We start from the raw sequence: 25,993 nt of genomic DNA, 5'->3' as shown, positions 1-25,993 counted from the left end.
TTATTGAAGAGATGTGAACAATTCCATCGTGGTCATGTAATGCTTTTCTGTCAACAGGGTGAGTTTTACATTAGTGGTATTTAGTGTTATTTGGTTAGATAGTTTTCAATGCTTTGAAGTCCCTGCTGCATAGTTACTTGAAGATGGGTAAGTGTTTTGCCTGTGAAGATCACAGTGGAATGACTGCATATAGTGCAAGAACTGACTCAAATAAGTTATGCAGATTATGACATGACACTTGACAGCAATTCATGAACCTGTAAAAAGATGCATTACACAGTGGCCCAAATGTATTCTAAACACAAATGATTTATGGTGCACAGACAATCAGACATGCTAAAAACATTAGTAGATATAGCAAAGTAGCATTTGGTAGCGACCACTATCAAAGCCAGTGTCAATGACTTGACAGGCTGTGGTCACTGGTACTACCACAAAAGGATATATCAGTGCCTCACATATTATTACCTCAGAGATCTGCAAATAATAGATCACTACGTGAACAGGCAAATCTTAAGTGACACAATTAAGCTGTGTAGCCCACAAGTAAATTTGAGGGGGCATGCAAGCATTTCCCACCCTAGTAGACAAAAAGGTATGTGTATCATTAACAAAGCGACACAGGCTTTCCAGTGACCTCTGGGGAGCACATTAGAGAAATCACAGGTGTCATCCTCGTGCATTTTATGCCAACTTCTCAACATTATGTGGTAGTATGTGGAGCAGCATGGCTAGTCCCCTGTGACTGCAGTTGAGAAAGACAGCATTATGAAGGCATTTTACTTCTTAGACCATGTGATGCACAGGGACTGGGATACATTAACAGGAAAGGTATCCATGCTATCAAACAGAAAGGACATCCACTCTATCATCTGCCAGGTGATGTGTTACATACATAGCAGTAAATCTAATGTGTCTATGCACCACCCAGACAGTTTGCATAATTCACACATGTGGCACAAGTGTGCCCTATATCAAACAGTTCATATGGAGGGACTTCCCACAGGTTCATATAGTTTGAAAGTGCACAAACAGGTATGTTACACAGGGCATTATGCACACAAGCAGGGAATAGGATATGTAAAATTCTGTGACCAATGAGTGATGCAGGCAATGCTGGATGATGACCCTTAGCTGCAGCTTCCAGACCAAGGCAGAGGTGGTATACAAAGCAGCCTATGCTGAGACATGGAATGTTGCAGAGCACATGTTTGGACAACCCAAGGGATGCTTCTAGTGTCTCAATATGTCAGGTGGGGTGCTTTAATATGGACTTGAGACCTGCTGCAAAATCATTGTGGCATGTCATGTTGCATAATATGGCACCAAAGAACCACCTGGTACAGCAGAAAAAACATCCCACCTGTATCTGACGTAGTAATAGGCAAAGCAGTAAGACAACAGGTATAGGAAATACAGATGAACAGGTAGTAGTGGGAATATACTCAAAGCAGAGGCAGTAGCAATATGCAGTAGCACTTGCAAGGCAGCAGAATCTGGTGCCTAACTATGAGCCATCGCATAGACAACAAAGACTGGTCAGGATGAACATCAGACATGATCACACACCTAGTGGTTAAGGGGAATGCAGGGAACAGCCAACATCACTTTTACAGTTGAAGAGGCACAGTGGCAAGCACTACTATAATATGAGGTGGGTCGCAGGAGGTGATTTCAATAGCAACATGTTCTAGCAGGAGGTTCTGGAAAGTAAGGGATCACACTGTCCAGTGAAGAGGCTGAGCTGCTGAGTCATTACTGTTGGGAGTGTTCACTATGATGGGTTGTGGCACTGGGGCTTGGTGCAGTCCATAGCAGGGAAAGTGTAGAAAGTACAGATGTGTTATGCGAACTTACCATAACCATAGATATTCAAATGATCACTGCACAACTAGCTTTAGCTTTATGGATTATATCCTGCATAGGTGCAACAGCCAGACAGCTTCCAAAGCTTTAGACCACCTTCCACATGCCCAAACCATTAGTCAACTCGAGAGGAGTTAACTAAAAAGGCAGGTTAGGGAGCTAAGACCTTCACAGTTTTCATGCAACTGACAGACAGATGCTGAGCCATGAAATTTCATTGCCTGATTGCTAGGAATAACAAAAATATCCACACCTTGGCATAAAAAATGCACAAAAACAAGGGGGATAGCAGGTGGCTACTGTGTGTACTGTCATCATAAGTTTGCCTATGCAACTCTCCTGTATACTTCATATTGATCACTGCTACAGTAGCTTAAGCCACATGGGTAGATTACCATAGCTTAGAAGAACTGGGAAGTGGAAGGAGGAAGGTACAGGAGCCACTGGAGAATGGTCTTAGCAAAGCCTGATCTATACCTGGAAAAGAAATCTAGCTTATATTGCTTTGTAAAAGTATGTACAGAGGGCCAAGCTGCTGTTTCTAGAATGCTTCTAGAGTCCAGCTCTTTCCAAAAAGCCATAGATGAAGCCAAGGCCCTGGTAGAATGTGCCTTAATCCTGCTTGGAATACTTTTGTTGTTGTGGAAATAACAAAAGGCAATAGCTGGAGACAATCATTTGGAAATAGTCTGTTTTGACACATGATGCCTTTTTTCTTACTTTGACAAGACATGAACAACTAATTGGAAATTTTGAAAGATTTTGTTCTAGGAAAGAAGTACCTAAGTTGTCTCTGGGCATCCATGATAAGAAGTATCCTTTCTCCATCATTATGGGGTTCAGAGAAGAACACAGGGAGATGGATTGTTTGATTTCAAATAAAACTGGATACCACTTTAGGCACAAAAAAAGGATTAGTTGTTAAGGAAACTGTCTTTGTAGAAAATGAGATAAAGTTGCCCCATCTTAGAAGCTTACATCGCAGGTACTCTTCTTGCAGAGATCAGACCAATCAGTAAAATTGTTTTTCTGTGTTAAGAACCTCAGGTCAGCCAGGTGAGCAGTTTCTAATGTTGAAAGTTTAAGTTTTTCTAACAAAATTAAGACCCCAAGGAGAAGCTACTGGTTCTTTGGGGGGTCTCTTATAACATACCCCTTTCAAAAATATTTTGACAAGTGAATGCCTTGAGAAACAGGCATCCATGGACAGACATGATGAAGTGGCTGACAAATGAGCCTTGACAGAGGAGTAAGACAGGCCATTGGAAAGTAACTCACACACATATTGTAAAATTAGAGAAACACTAGCCCTGAATGGATGCTTGTTATGTTGTAGGCACCAACTAGATAACCTTTTCCATCCATGGCTAAAAGAACCACTTTTGCCTGAGCCAGAAGAGAGTCATGACAATGATCTTGGGGGACTCCTTCTAAATCTTCAGAAGTACTCTGGATATCAGTAGAAATGGTGGAAATGCATGCACAAACATTCCTGTCCAAGAAAAAGAAAAGGCATCTGTCTTCCATGCCTTTTTTGTATAGAGTCCAAGAACAGAATTTTGCCAGCTGACTGATTAGAAAGGTGGCAAAAATGTCTATTTAAGGAAATCCCCACAGATGGATCAAGTCTTGGAAGACCCCATAATCAGCTTGTCAGCCTCAAAATTTTACACTGACAGAATGTAGGAAGCCTAGAGAGAGAGAGAGAGAGAGAGAGAGAGAGAGAGAGAGAGAGAGAGAGATTGTGCATCACATCATTGTGGTATTGCCAGTAATAACCTGAAGTAGATCTTCGGACCAAAGGTGATTCAGAGAGTTGAGTACCTTCAAAATAGCAAGCAACTGTTTTATATTTATGTGCTACTGCCTGCCTTTGTTGTCCCAGATACCTTGCACTTTTATCACCCTTGAAACTGCTCCCCAAGTAAAGTCTGAGATATATGTGGTGACTGAATGCTTTGGAGCAGGGAAGGAGAAGGGGAATACCTGAATTTAGGGGTAGTTGATATCTCCACCAAGTAATTTCTCTTATCACACATATTAGACTTGGAATGTAAAAACACAATGGATGTTGGTGCTGGGAACAATTAGATTTCAGATACCACTGTATTGTTCTCATGTGGTGTCTTGCCTGAGGTATCATGAGAATTGCAGATACCATGAAACCCAGAATCCTGACTTTTTCTCTTGTAGTGATTGAAGTTTGAGTGGAAAGCCCCTGGAATAGATTTAAATATAGATCTGCATTTTCCTATGGAAGAAAAGCTATTTATACTGAGGTGTCTAGCACACACCCCAAAAACAAAATCATGTGTGATGGAGTCAAAAAAGACTTTTGAATGTTCTCTTGGAACCAGAGCTTGTATAGGAGATCTCTCACCCAAGTGATATATTCCTGACACTTTGAAAAAGACTCTGCAAAGAAAAGCGTCATCTATATATGTAAAAATATGAATATTCTCCAGGCAACAATGGGCTATAACTGGAGCTAAACATTGTGAATACTCTTGGGGCAGTGGATAGCCCAAAGGGTAAGGCAGAGAACTGATAAGCCCAAAGGGTAAGGCAGAGAACTCCTAAGCCCAAAGGGTAAGGCAGAGAACTGACAAGCCCAAAGGGTAAGGCAGAGAACTGATAATGAGATCCAGACTCATAAAACCTTAAGGAATGACTGACGTCTGGATAGACAGGAATGTGATGAAAAGCATCTTTTAAATCTAAGGTTTCCAAAAAGAAATCAAATAAGGAATAAGAGGTAACAGGTTGTGAAATGAAAGCATTTTGAATGTGGGTTCTATCACATATTAATTTAGGAAAGAAAGGTCCAGAACTGGTCTCCAGGCATTTTCTTTCTTTGGCACCAGAAACATTCTTGAATAAAAAACTCTTCCCAACTGGGAACTAGGAACTGTTTCTATTACCCACTGAAAAACCAAAAGGGAAAAGAAGAGTTTGGTCTGGTGGATATAGCAATAACCCACGCCTGGGTGTGGGTAATGCGGGATAAAGACAACCGTGGGTAAATCCCTCATTACCCACACCCAGAAGTGGGTTATTGCTATTATACTATGACATTATTTAAGAAAAGAAATAATTACTTTTCTTAAATAATGGCATTGTATAATGCTTCTTTGCTGCCCTTCCGCAGCTGTCTGGTATCCGTGGCAGTTCTGATGTACTGCGCATGCCTACGCAGTACATCAGAGCTGTGGCCAAAAGCAACAGAGAAAGCAAGATCTCCATTGCTTTTTACTGTTTCACTATGTTAAATGGGTTTAACATAGCGATACAGCTTTAAAATGAGCAATGGAGATGTCCGTTGCTTATTTTAAAGCTGTTTCACTATGTTAAACCCATTTAACATAGCGAAACAGTAAAAACAACAGAGATCTTGCTTGCTTTTTTTTTAAACCTGTCTCGCTATGTTAAATGGGTTTAACATAGCGAGACAGCTTTAAAAAAAAGCAACGGAGATCTCTGTTGCTTTTTTTAAACCTGTGTCGCTATGTTAAACTCTTTTAACATAGCGATACAGTGTTTTAAAAGAGACTTATACTAATGGAAAAAGTCCGGGCGACCTTTTTCCATTAGTATAAGTCGATTTACAATGTGCACGCTGGCCAATCAGCGTGCACGTTTTGGAATATTAATGGGGGGTCATGGTATAATGTGAAATAATTCCCTGCAAAGGAGAGATTTATTTGAAATACCATTTGTAACCCTGCTGAATCAATTTCAGAACCCACTTGTCTGAAACAATCTGTTGCCAAAGTCAGAAATGGAGATTCAAATTCCTGCAAGGGATCGGGGACTGCCAGGGTGAAGGGAGGAGACAAGGTTCCTTGCATAGTCATTCTGACTCATTTGACTGTCCTTTGCTATGGTGGGGTTCCTGCTTTCTTTTTGGAACCTCCCTGCCATTGTTTTTTAAACATCTGCTTGTCAACATTTTACAGAGACAGTTTTTTTTTTGCCGAAACTGGATTCCAGGATGTAGGAGAAAATCCCATGGAAAATTTAGATAAGGGGGGCTGAAACTCTAAGAGGTACCCTGTATCAGCTTAGCCCACTTATCACATTTTTCATAACCTCTGCAGCAGAGTATCAAGTCAGAGAATGCATCCTGGCACACCTCTTCAACACAGTACCAGTGGTCACAGCCCTGGATATAGTATCTAAAGAGTCATAAGCACATGTTAAACAATGAGTCACACTGCAAACAATGAGCAGTGATCTGAGAAACTGAAGAAACTAAACTAAAAAATTAATTTTAAGATGCTAAAGCACTGTGCTGTTACTCTGATGCTTACTGTGATGGATTTGAAGTCTTCTTAAGACACTCAGTCTTGCTGGCTGGATTCAAAGTCTGATTATAGTTGCATTCACAGTCTGTTGCATACAGAAACTTGCAGAATATACACTGATGAGAGAATATACTTTGCAGCACCTGTCTTTAAAAGCAGTAACCAATAACTTTTATAATAAACCACACGTACTTCTGTTACAACTTCAGAAAATGTTCTACTTTACTTCTCATATAGTACAAATGATGTGAGAGACATAACATTTACCTCAGGTCAAATGTGTCCCTACCATACCCCTAACATAACTAGATTTATTACAGACTTTATATATTTTTTTAGTTAAACACACACCCTCTTGGTTTTGGAAAGATACTGCTTTGATGACTCAAATGCTGACACATTTGTTCTTTTGCAAATGCTAATAAGTAAACTGTCTTCAAGGAAATGCCTTGTGGATTAGAAAAGCACATTTTTAAACTTTCTTAGAAAAACAGGTCCTGTTGTCAGTTCTTTAAAGAAAGCAAATTACATTCTTGTCATGTCTGTAAGAAGTCAGCTTTCTTGATGTATGTGTAATACACTCATAAGCAAGTTCCTTATTTGTTTAAGCCAAGGTCATTTAGTACAGATGCTAATCATATATTACTAAACTCTGTTTCTGCATTTAAGCAAGCATTATTTATGTTACATATTTGTAATCTTACAATTCCCTTTTTTTATTTTTTATAGAAGACACATATTATATCAAAAGATTAGAGCTAGACTAATATCTATAAGAGGCAAAAAGTATGTGCTACTTCAAGCATTTATACACTGCTGAAAATGTAGAATTTCAATGTCATTTTAACTATAAGATTGTGGTCATGTCTCTGAACTGTCCATTAACTTCTTGGTTGACAGTGAAGTGAACATAAAGTACTGAACTGGGCTTAGATAATAAATATTTGAATGCAATTATTTCAATTTAATACTTGAGGATTAAAAAAACATGATGTATATACTAAAGAATGTTATATACATATTAGAATGCTATATACATCGTAGTCCATTAGCTGTATGAATACAATATTTAACTTTCCTTTAACTAGCCAGTAAGATTCCAACATAAAATCAGTGATATTACAACTTGACTTTGAACTTATTACAATGTATCCTGTGCAGTATGTATTTACACAGACTGTTTGCTATTCATGCATTTCAGTCTAGCAGCTATCCTGGACCCAATTTTTTTAACATGGTTTTTCACACATATTCATTGCTAGACATTAATTTCATTTGTACTGAATTATTTTGTATTTGTACATAGTCCAATCTACAAATTTAGTAACATTAACATCAAGCAAAATCTTGGAAAATTCTTATGTTTCTTTAGAAGTATCTAGTGAAATTGCCACCAGAGGCAACTATGCTATTTGCATACCAACATTGTCTTGCCAAAAACATATTAAAAATAGTGACCATTCTTGTTCAATTTTTACATATCTTTACTCTCTCTTGTATAGCTTTAATAAAGCAATTTTAAGTCATATTTTGTATAATTTTACAGTTTAATAGGATGTAAATACTATTTAATACTAAACAATACCTAGAATGATAGCTATTAGCAACTTGTAAAATATCTTATCCTGTCAGGTTTAATCTGTTTACCAATATTTCTAATGCACCAATACCCATTTTTCCCTCCCCCCTGAAAGAGTATTGTCAAGAAGGAATGAGATATTTCTTCCTGTAGCTTTATTTTAGATCCTTTTGCAATACTGCTCACACAGTCAGTGTAAAACTGAGAAAGTACCCTCCCCCTATAGTATTGCACTATTGTTTATTTGCTTTATAATGAGAATAAAATGTATACCAGCCCAACACTTTGGTTATACATTTGCTTTATTAGGTTATTAAACTATAGACTATATAACTAAACTAAACTATAGTCTGATCTGATCATTTTTTATCTGTTTTCTTTTCTGTTGCCTTTGCTGTCTACTTCTACTAGTAGTTATTCGTACCTTCCTGTATAATTGATTTGAAGTGTATGTATACTATAACCCATCTGTTGACTATACTTGATGTAACTAAAGTTTTTTTTTTTTATTTTTATCAGTGACATAGATGCACAATTGTGATTTTTTATTATAATTACCAAATAGAGTTGCATGTGAACATTTTAACAATTATGTTTTAATAACAAGTTTTTAGAAAAACTCAAGCCACTTGTCTGGCAGTCTTGTTTCTTATCTTATCTTTTCAACATTTCCTGTAACTGTTCATCCAGTCTATGAAGGTCTGAGCTCACATTTCAGTTAACCCCTTTTAGCATTTTTCCTTTAATCATCTGTTAGTAAAATGCAGTTAAAAAACACTTTGTATTATATTTGTGATTTGCATAACTATGCAAACTAAACATTATTTTGCAATTAGCTTACATATTTTTTAACTTTTGATTTCAGTATTTTTTTTTGTTTATTTAACTGCTCTGTCATTCATTTTACACAGACTGTTTGACTAACTCCAGCTGTGATTTTATTTCTTTTTTTAAAATTCAGAACTTTAACTGGTGTGGTGTTACTATACAAATATAAAAAATTGTAAAAAAAATAAACAGCTATTAGCTTAACTAAGACATGTTTATATTTACATTATTTATATTTGCTGTTATCTACCTGTTATTCTTGTGCATTGTATAAAAAGAAAATACATGCATGTCAGTCTTGTCACTTTTAAATCTTTATACAAGCATGTCAATGTTGTGACTTTAAATCTTTACTCTTATTAACTATTTTTATTTAATTTTTATACACTAGAACTGTTTTGTTTACCTTTTGACTATGCTATGAGAATGGCAGTCATATGCTCTCCTTTACTGTTGTACTGATAAATATCTTGCTTTAATTGAATGGAAGTTTTAAACATTTGAGAATGATTTGTATTTTACCATCCTACAATGTATGCTTAACCATTTTCAAAACACAAACATATTATAAAATATATCTCTTTTGTACATATCAGCTGTAGTTTCCTGCTCTTTCTCAATGTATGTAGGAAGTCAGTCTCTATCAGTTCAGCTAATCTATTTTTTTCATCTTGTAACTGTTGTTCAAGAGTCTCCTGATGGTCTGCCTGATATGTCTCAGGAGCCTGTTCTGCTGAATCTGAAACTCCTATGCACTTTTGAAAAAATGGTTGTATAACTTGTCTAAAGTTCCTGAACTCGTTGTGTCTGTCTCTTAGAAGTTTATTACATTCTTTTGTAACAAAATATACTAGAGGTCCTGTCAGTAACTGATATGACTCACATGTGGTGATAGAACATAACTGTTTAACATCTGAATCACACAATAAAACTTTGTCATACCCCACATTGTTTTCTTTGAGATACCAGTCAAATATTGTAATACATTTGCATAATGCCTTACTATCAACCTGCCCTAATGTTTTACATTTACTAATGTGCTGTGTATACCAACATTGCAATTTACTAAAGCTTGGCTGGCTCGCCATTGAAAAATTAATTTTAAGGTGCTAAAGCACTGTGCTGTTACTCTGATGCTTACTGTGATGGATTTGAGGTCTTCTTAAGACACTCAGTCTTGCTGGCTGGACTCAAAGTCTGGTTATAGTTGCATTCACAATCTGTTGCATACAGAAACTTGCAGAATATACACTGATGAGAGAATATACTTTGCAGCACCTGTCTTTAAGAGCAGTAACCAATAACTTTTCTAATAAACCAAAGGTACTTCTGTTAGAGCTTCAGAAAATGTTCTGCTTTACTTCTCATATAGTACAGATGATGTGAGAGATATAACATTTACCTCAGGACAAATATGTTCCTACCATACCCCTAACTTAACTAGATTTAATACAGACTTTATATATTTTTTTAGTTAAACACACACCTTCTTGGTTTTGGAAATATACTTCCTTGATGACACAAATGCTGACACATCTGTTCTTTTGCAAATGCTGATAAGTAAACTGCCTTCAAGGAAACAACTTGTGGATTAGAAAAGCACATTTTTAAACTTTCTTAGAAAAACATGTCCTGTTGTCAGTTCTTTAAAGAAAGCAAACTACATTCTTGTCATGTCTGTAAGAAGTCAGCTTTCTTGATGTGTGTGTAATACAAGTTCCTTATTTTTTTAAGCCAAGGTCATTTAGTACGAATGCTAATCACATATTACTAAACTCTGTTTCTGCATTTAAGCAAGCATTATTTATGTTACATATTTGTAATCTTACATAAACTACTAAAGCAGAAATTTCCAAACCGAAGGGAACTGAAGATAAATCATCCCTCATGCTTTCACAATTAGTCAAAATAAATTTTAACCTATCAGCCCGAAGGTTCAAATTTCTAAAAATTAAAGTTGCAGATGCATACACTGTTTCACAAACATCAACTGTTTTACCATCCTTGTCAGAAGGAGCAAATTTTGAATTAACAACAAGCTTGGCTGCAGACGGATTAACTAAAGCTATAGCAGCTGGATCAAGTCTGGGATGAGTGTATAACAATTTGAAAAACTGAGGAACATTGTACATTCTGTCTGTTTCTGATCAGGCTGGCTGTCTAGAAAACCACAGGTTGTGACAAACACATCAACCAAAGCTGACAGAACAGGGGTATTGGAGGAGGTTTTGGGATTTCTAGTTGTAACTATTCATCGTATTTTCTGAAGGACTGAAAAGCCTCAGTGCTCTCTCACTGAAAACACTGACACATTCTGGAAATAGTCCCAGGGAAAGATTTCTCACAGGAAGATTCATATAGCATCCTCTTCTCTGAGTCTGAATCAAAAATCTGAGGAGAAAAAACTGGCATATGTACCATCACATTCCTCTACAGATTAATTTTCTTGAATCACTCAAGGAAAAGAGGAATCCATTTTTCTTTTACTATAAACCACCATATAAGATAGGTACTTAGCCAGACTTAATACACTACTCCTGTTGAGTGAGACTGATGTAGAAGAAGGTAGCCATTTAGTTTTCTTTTTCTTTTTGGCAGGAATGTTAGGGCAACAGGTTTATTAATGGTAACAGCAGCTTCTCCAGTGATAGGCACAACATTCTGGTTAAGTAGAGGCACCTTCCCTACCTCTTCCCTCAAGACTGACAAGCATAGTTCTCCCCTACCCATGAAGGGATGCCAACAGCTACAGAAGATGTGTTTAACCCCTGATCGCCAGTGGTTGTATGGACAACAGAGGGATCTGGGAAAAATATGAGTGGTCTGAGGAACCAGCTTTGACCAGAGAAGAGTCATCCACTTGCAAATGAGGCAAATTGCAAGCCTGCTGTGGTGGCAAATGCTGTTCAGTTAACCTTTTCCTTTTGTGGCTGGAAGAAGGACCAACCATGGAACCTGTTATTTGTTCCATGATCAAGCTAAAAGTGGTGCATCTTTCCCTGGGGAAACTAAGCAGCACAAGCCAGTAAAAATTTAAAAGTAGTATAAAGTCACTTTTCCCAGTAATACACTTCATTCCCAAAAAGTAATTTAAACATAGTATGTCCTGAGGAAAAAAAAAAAACAGTTTTAGAATGTTTGAATCATCTTTTAAACTGTTAAACACAAAAGTGCACTCCTTTTTAAAAGTACGGGAACATTGCATGACAATCAATAAAAACACATACTCCTAGCTTAAAATGTATTTCCCATACAGTAAAGTCAGTTAAAATGTTATATGTAGTGGGCTTTCCCCAAAGGGAACTTATCTGTCCAGCATTGGAACAGTACAATTTGGTCATCGATCCTTTAAAGCCTAGACAGAAACACTCTGTTCAGTGGCAGCAAAGCTGTAAAGGGCTTGGCAGCCAGACCTGTCTTTTTAGTTATCTCAACTTGAGATGACTAACAGTTTGGGTGAGTGGGATGTGCCCTGAAGTCTTGGAAGCTGGCCAGCTGTTTTATCTTATGCAGGATATAACCTATATAGCCTAGGCTACTGCAGCAGTGATCAATATGAAGAACAGCTACATGACCATGTGCATGCATCATGAATGGCTGTCCCATGTCAAGAGCCTACAGAGCATTGTTGTTCATGATGGGGATGATAACAACAATCAGGCATGGTGCTTCATGTACCAAGAGGAGCTATTGAAGGAGAAGAACTATAGGACTGTTTGTGCACAGCCTGTGGAGACATCCCAGGTGTAGCGCTTAAGGAGTATTGGTGCCCACAATCATGATACTGCAAGCAACCATAGGTGACAGGCTGTATGGCCTATGCAGTCTTAGCAGAGCTGGCATGTGTCCAGTCATCTTACATCTAGACTCTCCCACATTCATTGACTGCATGGTCTGTGCAGTCAGACTAGAAGATAATTACCATATATTTCATTGAAACATCCACTGTGGAAACTTGCCACCAATAGCCATAGCAGTGCTGTTGGCTCCCTGTCCTTATATTCTATATCACCATGCAGTGGTTATGTAGTTAGCTTGTACTTCCAGAGGGGTTGCTAACATGCAGAATGTGGGTGAGCCCTCAAAGAGCAGTAGTACCTCTGTACCATCAGACTGTGCCTAGTGCACATTACCATCATCATCAGACACAGAAGAACTGACAACATCTGGGACATATTGTCTCATTGCCCTGATCCCCCTAAAGCATGAACATACATGATACTTTGGCAGAACTGCCAGTGATATCATTACTCCCACATGCCATGTATAACAGTAGATAACTGGATATTTGAACAGCATATACAGACATACACACCTTGACATGCAGGGTGTTACAGTTGCAGCCCAGAGGTACTTGAAATAACAGATATACAGATGGTCCTTAGTGAATCAGTCCTGCTACACAGGCAATGCATTGCATCACACAAGCATGTACTGGGTGTGACACTTCATCATTACCAGCCCAGCTCCAATATCCAAGCAACTCCCCAGGAATAATGGTCAACTGCTACTTCCTAGGGAGGCACACTCTGTATTCCTACTCCTCTCTGGCTGTTTCTGTGTTGATGGTTCACAGGAAGATATTCTTGGCATTGTTATTTGCATTCTACTTTACATGAAGTATCTTAGCAGTTACCCTTCAGCATACCTCTTGTAAAGATCTATTATAGCCGCTGATAGCATTCATGTCATGCACCACTCCCTCCCATACCTGTTCCCAAAAGAGCTTACACACACACAGATATGCATGCCATATTTGCAGAGGACATTAATGACTTTATGTCTGTGTAGTGAACTTTTCCAGCCATTTTCTCTTTCATGAACCCACTTTAAGCTAGTAGGTATATATAACATGTTGTGAAAGCCATCTACCTATGGCCACTGCTCCTCTTCTACATTATGCAGCAAGTTATCAGGCCCCTTAAATGCTCTGCACATGTCTAATGTACATAATTCAGCAATGAATAGACACCTTCCTGCATCTTCCTATGGCTCCATAAAGTCTTATGTATCCACTGTTATACACCCCCTTAGAATGTGTTGCCATGTCTTATCTTTTGTAGTGGGAGGCCATTATTTCCCTTACAATATGTTATTCCCTAGGCCTTTAATGGCTGGGCATGAGAGAGCAATGCTATTATGCTGTGTTCTCACATACCCCATGGCATCTTTCCCACTGTTACTACCATCCACCACAGGTGTTGATGACATAGCTGTGCTGCATTAGCAGTTGGGTTTTCCTCCTTCATTATTTCTATCTTCAAGACCACAGGATTATAATGCAAAGTCTTGTGATATACATTTTTACATCTGTAAGGGTTCTCATACAAAATGGCACTCGTGCTTTATATCTCACTAGTGTGCACAGCAATTAAGCTAATCTGCCCATTTAGCACCACTGTCTCTGAATCACTGCATGAATGCAATGCACTGTCTACACCAACCAGTGATAGCCATGTGCAGTACAGTGACAGCATGCAACAACTGCACTCAGTTTATGTAAACCTGTACCACAGTTGCACTGCACATGAATATTTGTAAGTGCTCTGTTGCAGTATTAAATTGTGTGACAAGATATCCAAATGTACATTTGTCTGCACAGTTAACATGCTTCCTAAGTGTCATTAACTGCAGTGATCCAGCATGATGTGCCAGTGAGAGTAAGATATTCTTGTTCTTCTCACATAGAGACTATGCTAACGACCTACCAGGAGAGTATGATGGTCACTTGTGCATGCATGTTTTCTAATTTCTTTTATAGCTTTTGAGACAACATTAATGTTTGGTTTTATATTTACCTATTTAAATTCCACTTGGTTTCTTCCTACTTTCAGCTACTGCATTGCTGTTTTCTGTTACTTGTGCACGGCAAATGTCTGGCATGAGCCTGCTGGGATGGGGAGTGATGCTACTGGCATCTCATGCTCTGGTCAGCAGTGCCAGTATTGTTACTGTGTCCTCAATATCAGTTTTGGTACTATGACCTGTGGCATCACAACCCTGACCTGCTTCAGCAGCGAGAAGCAAACATTAAGGAGAGAAAGTGAGAGAAAGAGAGATGGATATGTACTGTAAGCTTCCTTTTCTCTTATTGTGTTACCTGTTGTGCATATATATTGAGGTGTGCATAGTTTGTATTACAGTGGCAGAAGAGTGAAAGTTTATTATGGCAGGATTTCATAGGAAGTGGGGTGACTCTCCCAGAAGCAGGGTACATGCAATGTGTACCAATCCACTATATAACAACACTTGCACTTACTAATGCATGTACTTTTTTCTCATCCTTCTATAGGTCCACATGTGGTAGTGATGGCTGTAGTGGTGCTGTAGAGGCAGCAGTCACCTAAGCCTGCATTATAGGTTCATAGGTTCATAGGTTGGTACTAGGCTATCAGCCCTAGGGCCTATACAAGCCTAGCCATACCAATTCCCTGGCTATTTCTTCCCACACTATTTACTTCCTTGAAGCCCTGTCTAGCAGGGCAACTGACGTGATCCCTGGGGTGAATTTCCTTTCTCCCATCCAATCATCAAGGTTCCTTTTGAAGAGGGCCAAAGAGGCACTCTGCTTGACATGTATGGGCAATCTATTCCAGAATCTGGGGAGTCTCTGGGTCAGGAACCTATACCTCCAGCATGTTTTGTTTATTGTGATGACAAGGTTTAGATCCCTGGAGCATGTGGCTCTGAGGGATTGGGATTTCTTTAAGTGTAGCATGTCCAACAGCTTTGGGTTTGACATGGCCTTGTCTGTTAAGCAGAGATCGCCTCTGAGTAGATGATATGTGACAGAGTATAGCTGGAGTTTTTTAAGGCGGTCAGTGTAGGGCATCTGCTTTAGGCCTGTGATTCTTTTAGTGAGGTATTTCTGTGGCCTTTCCAGTTGTTGCAGATGTCTTGAGAGGTACATACCAAACGGGGCATTGTATTCTATAATGGATCTAATGAGGGATGAGTACAGTGGGACAATGACCTCTTTTTTCTGGATGAAAAGCCCTTAGTGATGAGGTGTGCCACATAGAAGGATTTCCTGACTGTTGTGGCGATGTGGTTATCGAAGGTGAGACCACTGTCCACCTGTGTCCCTAAGTCTCTTATCACACTTTCGGTGTTTAGTGTACTCCCACCTATTTGGTAATTCACGGGTACATGTTTTTTCCCAAAGGGGATAACTATACATTTTTTGGCATTGAGATTGAGCCCATGGCTCTGGCACCAAGCATCTGTTTCTGTAAGGCCCTTTTGTAGAGTATCCACATCATTTGGGGATTGAATAATGGCTCCCAGTTTACAGTCATCTGCGAACTTTGTTATCCAGAGTCCGTTAGTTTTAGCATTTCACGAATCTTTGAGTTTTAACAACCACAAAGTTAATGAAAAGCATGTTTTTATGGGGGAGGGCGACCTATTTTTTATACAAGAAATTTGGTAGTGTTATTGGCAAATAACTCTTTTTGAGCAGCAAATTTATTTACTAGATGATTGAGTTGCTCTGGCTAGGCTCATTGGTGATGTTTTAGACTACCTGCCTAGTATGAGCCTATAAATGCACTTGTGGAAGTGAACTCCATTAGTGCAATTAGCCAAACTTATGTCACTTTACATGGCAATATAATTAATATAAATAAACACATTTCTTTTATGTGAATGAAAGTTTAAATCATTAAGCATTACAGAGTACAATAAAATGCTCTTCATTGTTTTAATAATTTATTAGAATGCAACTTTAAGGGCGAGATTCAGGAAGCCTCCGTGTAAGAGTTATAACTCTTACACGGAGGCTGCAGTTAAACGGTGTGATGTCAGCATGTCATGCATATGCATGAGGTGCATGAGGCATGCTGAATCACACTGTAACTCTTACACGGTCCGTGTAAGAGAGTAGGGGCGTGTCCGTAGGCTAAGCCCTGCATGCGGACACGCCCCTGTAAGTGTAGAATGGCTGAAAGTAAACAGCCACGAGAGAGGCCATGGAAATGTAAATAAACACACTACACAACACATTCCCCCACAGACCATCAGTGTACAAAGTGAACAGAGGCTATAAAATGAAAATAAAAACTGTTTTATTTTTTTAACCCCCCGTAAATGTGTGCTACTGTGTGCGCTCGTGTGCACGGGTGTGCTACTAGCGCAACTGCAGTTAGCAATCAGTGAAAAGGATATGAGAACTAAATATGCCAAGTAAACCAAGAAGAACTAGCTTAGCGGTAGAGTTGCCAGCTTAAGAGTAGGCAGGCAGGGTTCGAGCCCACACAACAACCTTTTTTTTTTTTGTAAATAAGCACTAAAAAAGCCCCTGACAGTATTGTCCAAATGTAAAAGTATACCCTTTTGTAAAATGGAATGAAATGGAGCATATATATTGAAGTAACACAATAATAAAAATAATTAGAAATGTACTGACAGCTAAGCTGCTGTGAGACAGAGTGCCTGTAGCTGCGTAGTGTTTAAAAAGCTGCAAACTGTATGCCCATTGCTAAGCACCGGTTTAACTGGCTGAAACTGTTTGCAACTAGCTGTGCTTAGCTTAACATGTGTGTCACTAGCCAATTAAGGTGTATCCCAGCGCACACCATTTGCGCGCCGCTCCCACAAGCTAACTGGCAGTGCGCATGCGTTAGCTCCGCGCAAACGAGCGCAGACCTGCTTTTAAGTGCTTAAAAGTGCTTATGGCATGTTTGATTGGCAGGTCCTCAACTCATTTCTGTCAGGAAAATTAAAAATCAGTGGTTAGATTCGAACCCAGGATACCATGCACTAGAGTCAAGGTACTAAACCACTAAGCCATGACAGCAATACCTAGAAATGCAGAAATAGCATATATATGGGATAAAATCCAGAATGGAGCATGATAAAGCATTTTCAGTGAAGTAGATACAATTCCAAAACGGCCAATCAGAGAAATGTGCGGGAAAAGCGGCATATATAAGCCCCATAGGCGGGAATACACAGCAGAACCGATTGTAGAACAGACCTGCAGTCAGAATGAGTGGAGTAGGTGAGGGACATTGCTTTCGAGCACAGCGTTGGGGCATTGAGGAGTCCAGATACATGGTCTGGCTCCTTGTCCATCATCATGAGGCCCAACTCATGCAGGGCCAGGTCTCATGGGGAGCGTACAGGGCAGAGGCATGGGACCAGTTGGCTCGTGATCTGACCAGTGCTACTGGCATTCCACGCACTGGTGAGCAGGTCCGTCACCACCATGCGGACCTGAAGCAACGTAAGCAAGACCAGTTGACCGAATGGATCCAGGAGGCCCGGGATATGCCCAACACCCCACTACTGAGTAAGTTACATTTTACTTATGTATGTAAGGATTTCAACTGGCTGATACCATGGAGATGTGTAGTCCAATATTACTTCTTTCGTATTACAGCTGCAGGTGTCCACTCTGTGAACCGCGAGACGCATGCCCGTAGGCTGGCGCGGCTGCACCACCATGCAGGTTAGTAACCCCACCCAGTACTTGTAAATAAATATTATACTGTAGCATGTATCAGAACACTGCAGTGTATTGATTAAAAGTAATATAATGTGCAAGCAAGAATTGAAAGTCTGCAGGTATGGCTGCAACAAGTTCATCAGTATGCAAGTGTAACTGGAAATATAATTGATAGAAATAAATAGTGCTGTAATACAGATGTCCCACCATTAATTAAATATAGTGTAACCTGCAGTAGTCTCAAGAGTACAGCTTCAGAATCTGAGGTAGCCACATGTGAGATATATCCCCTGTTGAAATGCTGAATCATGACAGAAGTGAGGCTGTTGGAAAGTGTTTGAATCACCACCAGTCTAATATGTGAACAAAGCCTAGAAGTACCACCCTGAACTGTGAAGTTGCAGGATGTGTGAGAGTGACAGAAAGGGTCATGTATGAATGAATAAAGTAGTAATAACCCCTGAATATATTAGCCCCAGTGTGTTTCTACAGAACTAAATGCATGTGGGAAGTACTAATTAACATCCCAAACTGATTTCAGTGTGTCAGAATCTGGAATGTCTAGGCCAAAATCTGTATATGGTGATAACAGTAAACAATTTGCAGATAGAATGAATGATTATCTGACAGACTAAACAGCCATAGTTGTCCCCTGTCCTGTCATCAAAGTGTAGCAGGATGATGTATCTGATCAAATTCAAAATAAGTAGGATAGTGATGTATTTGTAACAGGTGTAGCATGACAGTCAAATAAAAATTATTTTGAAACATCAGCCTCAACTTAATTGTGTACCTATTACAAATGTATATCAATGTGTAACTTATGAATGTGTCATCACTTTCTATCTCCACCCAACCCTATAATTCCATATAAAAACACCCAATAAATATTGGTATGTGAACATTTCATTAACCATGAACATTTGCCCGTTTCAAAAATATATGCATGTCTGTTCGTGCATGTGCCCTGTTCATACCTGCAAATCTGATGGCCTGTTGCCATTAATCAACCCTGCATGTTGTTTGATTGTGTATTTCCGTTCAAATAATGCATGTGATATTGATATGCCCCTTGTTCAATGGTGTTAATATCTGGGTGTTTGTTTAATGGGAATACCAATGCATGCTGTTACAACTAATCTGAATGGAATAATATGCCACTAACCCAAACTAACATAACTACTCACAAACCTAGAACGCTTGGGAAGGCAGGTCCCAGCGGACCCACCTCTCCCACCTCAGCTGGTGACTGCACCTGGCACTAGTGCCCAGGCCGGACCCTCCTCCGGTGGCCCTGTGCCACCTTCGGGTGGAAGCGCTGCAGGGGATGGGGCCCGTCCCCCTCTGCGAGAGTGGCCGGAGGAGTTCGTCCACTCACCCTCCAAGGTGTCCGGTCTGTGGTGCGAAGGGAGATCCAAGACTCCGTTCTTGGGCCCCTACGCCAGCTTGAGGCTCGTGTGGCACAGCTAACGGCCCTGCCTGTTGCCCCACCTACACAGCCCCCAGCACAGCCCCGTCCTGGGCTGTGAAGGAACAGTGGCAACTGCCTATGGGTGGGGATATCAGTTCCACTGTTGCCATCTGTGGGCTCATGCGTCTTGGATATCCCAACCTCCGTCCCCGTCAATTGTGTAACCCCCCCACGTGTGTCATACACCGCCCCTGTATGCGTCTTGTCTGTCTTGTCTGTTAACCTACCCAACCTACCTCCCCAGCTATACCGACTTCCTTCACCTGACATACCACTCTCACCTAAAAAAAAAAAAAAGGGCACTCTGTACCCACAAAAAAATTACGCCCCATACATAGCTGTCCATGTCGCACACATGTCCGCTTGACATTGAAACTGTTAATTACAATTGGCTCTACAACAAACATTAATGTTGTCCTGACACCTCTCTCAGGGGTGGAAGGTTTCAAATGTCTCACCAAAATACATGGAAATGCACAGCTGTTGCTGCTAAAGACATGGGCATCTATGGGCCTTACCTACATCCCTCCTGCAAATCCCACGCTTGTTTCCCTACTGTCTTACCCTCTTTGTGACCCCTTTTTCACCACTTTCCTGTCACCCCTTTTTCTTTTCTTTCAAAGAAAATAGCGCGGGTGTGCGCTTCTGTTAGCGGAGCTCACCGTCAGTGCGCATGCGTGAGCTCCGCACAAACGACCGCAGGCCCGGTTTTAAGTGCTTAAAAGTGCCTTTATGGCACTTTGATTGACAGGTCCTGTACTCATTTTGAAAGTCTGGAAAGAAAAATAAATTCCCACTGGCAGTCTCGAACCCAGGACCTTAGTAACATTAGTCTGTATGACCTACCACTAAGCCATGACTGCCATACAAGAACATACTGCTAAAATAAATATAACATGTAATAGTAGGAATCAATATAAAGGCAATATAGGAGGTGTACTACCCAATGCATTTCAGGTAGAGTTTTAATGGCCGAATTACTGGATTCCCACACTAGTTCAGTGTTAACAGAAACAGCCCTACTAATTGTTCACTTGTACATAATAATGTAAGGTAATGTACACATAAGAAGGTATGTAAATGTACACATACATATATATAAATATATAGTAATACATATGAAATATAGTCGTAGGTGTCAGTATCCATACACACTCACTACAGGAGACAGTGAAGATAAATGCAGCAGCCAGAATCTGCAACACAGCCTGACCCCTCTGAGACCCACTAACCCTTGTAACTGCTTAAAGGTGGCTTCAGCACTTTGATTGACAGGTCCTGTACTCATTTTGAAGGTTTGGAAAGAAAAATAAATTCCCACTGCCAGTCTCAAACCCAGAACCTTGGTAACATTAGTCTGTATGACCTACCACTAAGCCATGACTGACACATGAGAACATCGTGCTAAAATAAATATAACATGTAATAGTAGGAATCAATATAAAGGCAATATAGGAGGTGTACTACCCAATGCATTTCAGGTAGGGTTTTAATGGCCGAATTACTGGATTCCCACACTAGTTCAGTGTTAACAGAAACAGCCCTACTAATTGTTCGCTTGTACATAATAATGTAAGGTAATGTACACATAAGAAGGTATGTATATGTACACCTACATATATATAAATATATAGTAATACATATGAAATATAGTCGTAGGTGTCAGTATCCATACACACTCACTACAGGAGACAGTGAAGATAAATGCAGCAGCCAGAATCTGCAACACAGCCTGACTCCTGTGAGACCTACTAACCCCTTAACTGCTGGAAGGTGCCTCCAGCACTTTGATTGATAGACCCTGTACTCAATTTGAAAGCAAAATACAAGCATACTAGTAGGCCCTACCACAAGACCATTGTAACACTAGTCTGTATGACCTACCAGCAAGACATGACTCTCATACAGGGATATAGTGCTAAATAAGTGGAACATGTAATAGTAGGAATGAAGATAAAGGCAATATAGTATGTGTACTACCCTAAGCATGCAGACAGACTTTCACTATCCCAATTACCGGATTCCCATACTAGTGTGTGTTAACAGAAACAGCCCTGAAAATTGTTAGCTTGTACCCAATATTGTCAGCTAATGTACATATATGACAGTATGTATATGTACACATATGTATATATAGCAATACATAATAAATATAGTTGTGGGTGTCAGTATGCATACACACTCACTACAGGGAACAGGTGGGAGAAATGCAGCAACCTGAATTCACAACACAGCATGAAGCATGAGAGATGTACTAACCTTCACACTCACAGAACATTTTCCAACAGCATACCAGCATGGTCCACGCCCTTACAATCTGAAAGGGCAACGCCTATCTCACATACCTTTTTATAGCACTGTCCTGAAATCACAGTGAGACATGCAATCAGTACACAACTGGCTGTATGCAATTAGCCAATGCTGCCTTACAATTGGTGCAGAGGCCATCACATGGGCCTATGCAGATACCTACAAAAGCATTCAGTACCCACACTCCACACATGCAATACAATCATTGCACAAACCTGAGAAAGAGAGAGAGAGAAACAGAAATAAGAAAATAAACAGACTGACAGCAGCAAAACCAGCAGCAGCAGCAGAAAACAGCAAGCAGCAAGCAGCACCTCTGACACAGCAACAGCTGCCACAAACACAGGTAATGCAAAGTAGCAGGTTAATACTGTGTTTACTGTGACACCTCCAAATGTATCATAGTTCACTATCTATAGGTATGTCCATGAGATAGGTTGTGTGTACATAGTCCTGAAATATATACATATGTAATATTGCTGTACATGTTGCCCATACTTAAAACTTCCATAGCTTAGAACACAAGGCCAGTTGTGCATATGATGCAGTAGTTACCAGGGTCAGTAGAGGTTACTCCTCATTGGTGTGGGACCACTGTGTATGTATGGCACTGTTCAGGTACATATACCATAGTATGGCCAGGGATTAATATCAGTCTGTCATGTGGTGCTATGTCCTCCAGGGGTGAATGTAGCACACATCCAGGGATACCATTTCATAACAGTGATGCTATGTGTTCTGCAATGTTGAGGGTGGCTCTCACCTGGACATGTGAGAGGATAGGGAGGTTACAGTCATCTGGGATAACTAATACCACATGTGTAGGAGAATGGGGGGGGGGTACCTGCACCTAAACTGTCTGCAACAATGTTGCCAATATCTGTGCATTTGGTGAATGTGAAGCATCTTAACACTACTGACCACAGATGCCTTGCCTTCATGTGAATCTGCCCTGTGCTGCAGTAGCCTCCTGCTATTGTTATACAATGTGCCTGATCTGTAGTCCACTGGACAGGATTAATAAGTGGTGTGCAGATGTTCTGGGTTAGATATGTGTATGCACAGTACATGCAGTATGTGTGATGTCTGTGGTAAGCATATGCAAAGGGGCCGGTGGTGTGTGTTGTGGCTTCCACTGGCCCAATGGGCTGCATGGATAGCATCACTGTCATAACTAGTGAATAACTGTGTAATTACATGCATACATAGCAAGGTAGTGTACTGTGCTTGTGGTGTTGTTCAGATATGTATATCCAGGCTGAGTAATGTGTGTCCACATCACAGGGTTGGATGGCAACACACATCCAGTATGTAGGGATGAACACCCAGAGTGTGTCAGACGTGTCGCCTGTGCAGAAATATCTGGCCATTACCTGTGCATCCCCCACAACACACACACATGCAACATATGGCAGAAGTACTATAGCAGTACACACATGTTCATAGGTTCATACTAGGCTATTTGCCCTAGGGCATTGATAAGCCTAGTAGAATGTGTTTGTCTTTTGCCACCCACTTACAAGTTATGCTGCTATGCCCTTGTCCGACGTTAGTATACTGTGCCTCTGTCTAACAGTGACATAGAAGTGATACCTGGGGTACAACTATGATCTCCATCCACTCATCCAGATTCCTATGGAAGAGAGTCAATGAGGGACTCTGCCTAACCTGTAGTGTGAGCTCATTACAGAGTGAAGGGAGCCTCTTGGTTAGAATATGCCCCTCCAGCATGTCCATGTATGTCAGTGCTGAGGTCCAGGTCTCCTGAGCATGTGGCTGTATGGGACTCTGATTGCCTGAGGTGCAGCATGTTCATTACTGCTGGGTAGGACATGGCTGTATATGGCATGCACAGATTGCCTCTGAACAGGCAGTATGCCACTGAGTCCAGCTGGATTTCCTTTACCTGGGCAGCATATGACATCTGTTTGAGCCATTGCATCCTCTTGATGAGGTACTGTTGTCCTGTACCAGTTGCTGTAGGTGTCTGGTTAGGTACATCCCAAAAGGTGCATTGTATGCAATTATAGGCCTGATGATGGATGAGTAAAGAGGCACAATGACCTCCCCTGCCATACATGTGAATCCCTCATGATTAGCTGGGCTATATAACATGTCTTTCAATCCACGTTGGCCATGTGGTTGACAAATGACAGACTGCTACCATGTTTCTTCCCCAGGTCCCCAACTACGTCTTCTGTACTCAATGGCCTAACACCTATGTTGTACTTTGCCACCAATGTGGAGGCGTGGGAATCTGCATTGAATACTGATACTCCCCCTCCCTTGTTCAAGTGTTGGGGCTGACAAGAATGGTAACAGCTATAACTTGGTAGTACTGGTGTGCTCCTGTGAAACCTGAAACAGGTTTATGTTACTGCACAGATATCGATGTCCAAAATGCTAAGTAGGGTTTTGAGTGCATGCATCCTGAGGTCTAGACTTCCGGTGTTGAGTAGCATCACTCTTACTTCCTCATCCTTTGTGATACAAATGGATGTGGGTTTGCCTTATGAGCCTTGCCTAATACAGGCACTATGGGTGTAGCAAGAGGCTCCGCCAAATTCCAATAGGACAGGGGTGACAGGTGCAAGCTGTCCCTAGCAAAGCATACCACCCCAAGATGGCAGGCATTGGCACACCTGTGAATGACACCAGTATGTCAGTCAATTGTTGGAAGGGATCATCGTGCCTTGATATTGTGGCATCGTTCTTGGTGAGGGTAGGATGCTACTCAAGGTCAGGGTCAAACTGTCTTGGGCTACGTGCTCAGAGAGCTCCGTACTGTCTCATGTCATGTAGTCCAGGGAGGTATGTGTCAGGTCATTCACACCAGCATGGACATTGACTGAGTCATACCTGTACTTGCCTTGGGGTTACCTGAGTGTTTGTGTTATGTGGCAGGTCATAGTGCCCGACAGGCTGCACACCGTGACCCTCACCTCGTTTCACAGATTCACAGATGTCGTTGACAGACGTTGTGGGGGCATAGAACAGCTGCTCCACAACCAGATGTCCATGGGCCAGGGCGATGGTGTGCGTTTGCGACGTCAACGTGGCCGTATGCCAGCAACAGCACCAGCTGGCAGTGGCCGCGGATGACAACAGGCCCACTCACGCACCTCAAGTGCCAGCACCAGCCCCAGCAATGCTGGGTCTGTGCTGTCATCAAGACGCCCCAGGAGACCACGTGCACGTGGCTGTGGACAGTCCCAACAGGGAACTGTGTCCAGTCAACACACCCCTGCTTCTGATGACAGTACCCAGTCTGGGTTAGTACCGGATACGGCCCGTAGCACCCCTGCCAGGCACAGGTACCGTGTCCGTGCCCACAGACACTGATCTGGATGACCTGACAGGTGCAGTCTGTGGCTGTCCACAAAACCCTGTACATGGCAGCCATTATGTGGGACTGTGTGCGTGCTTACACACATGCAGAAACCTAACACCTAGGGTAAACACATACACACACACACACACTGCACCAACACTGGTCCACCCTGTACTGCTGTCCCTCACAAACACACATACACACACATGTCAATTGGTGTTACCAGTGGCTGGCTTGGGCATACCTAACCCACACCCTGTGCCACCTCCTGCATACTACAGCATTGGTGCAGGAAAAGGTAAACACGTTGCTGATGCACAGGGTGACTACATAGATGTGTATAAGTAGTAACATGTTGGTAACTGTTCACTGTTCCAGTATGATTGTGTGTATATCCCAGCAATCCTGCTGCAGTAACTGTATGAATGTCCTCAATTGTTATCTGCACCCATACTACTTACCAAAGTGTACCAGATGCACACCATCACATGCTAACATTGACTATGGGAATGCACATCATGTGCTGTTATGTAGATTCAGCTATATGTATCTGTTCTGTCACACATGCATTTATACACACCCTGCTACCCACACACATGCACACGCTCACCTGCCATTCCCATTATTTATTACCCTACATGAGTAGATGTCGATACATGACAGGTACACATTTGAGAAGTGCACTATGTTGTTTACTACTGACTTCCTCTTCTCTACCTGTACTCACAGGGTGCAGGCAACCTCATCAGTTCAAAGATGTAATGTGCATCAGGTACTGTGGTACCCTGATTGCCACATCAAACATGTTTCCCATATGGAAATGCACACACAGACACATCCCACATCCACACACTTG

The sequence above is a fragment of the Protopterus annectens genome, chromosome 5.part0 (assembly GCF_019279795.1).
Source record: "Protopterus annectens isolate FY-2018-M chromosome 5.part0, PAN1.0, whole genome shotgun sequence".
Lineage (NCBI taxonomy): Eukaryota > Metazoa > Chordata > Ceratodontiformes > Protopteridae > Protopterus > Protopterus annectens.
Note: the sequence above shows the minus strand (reverse complement) of the source record.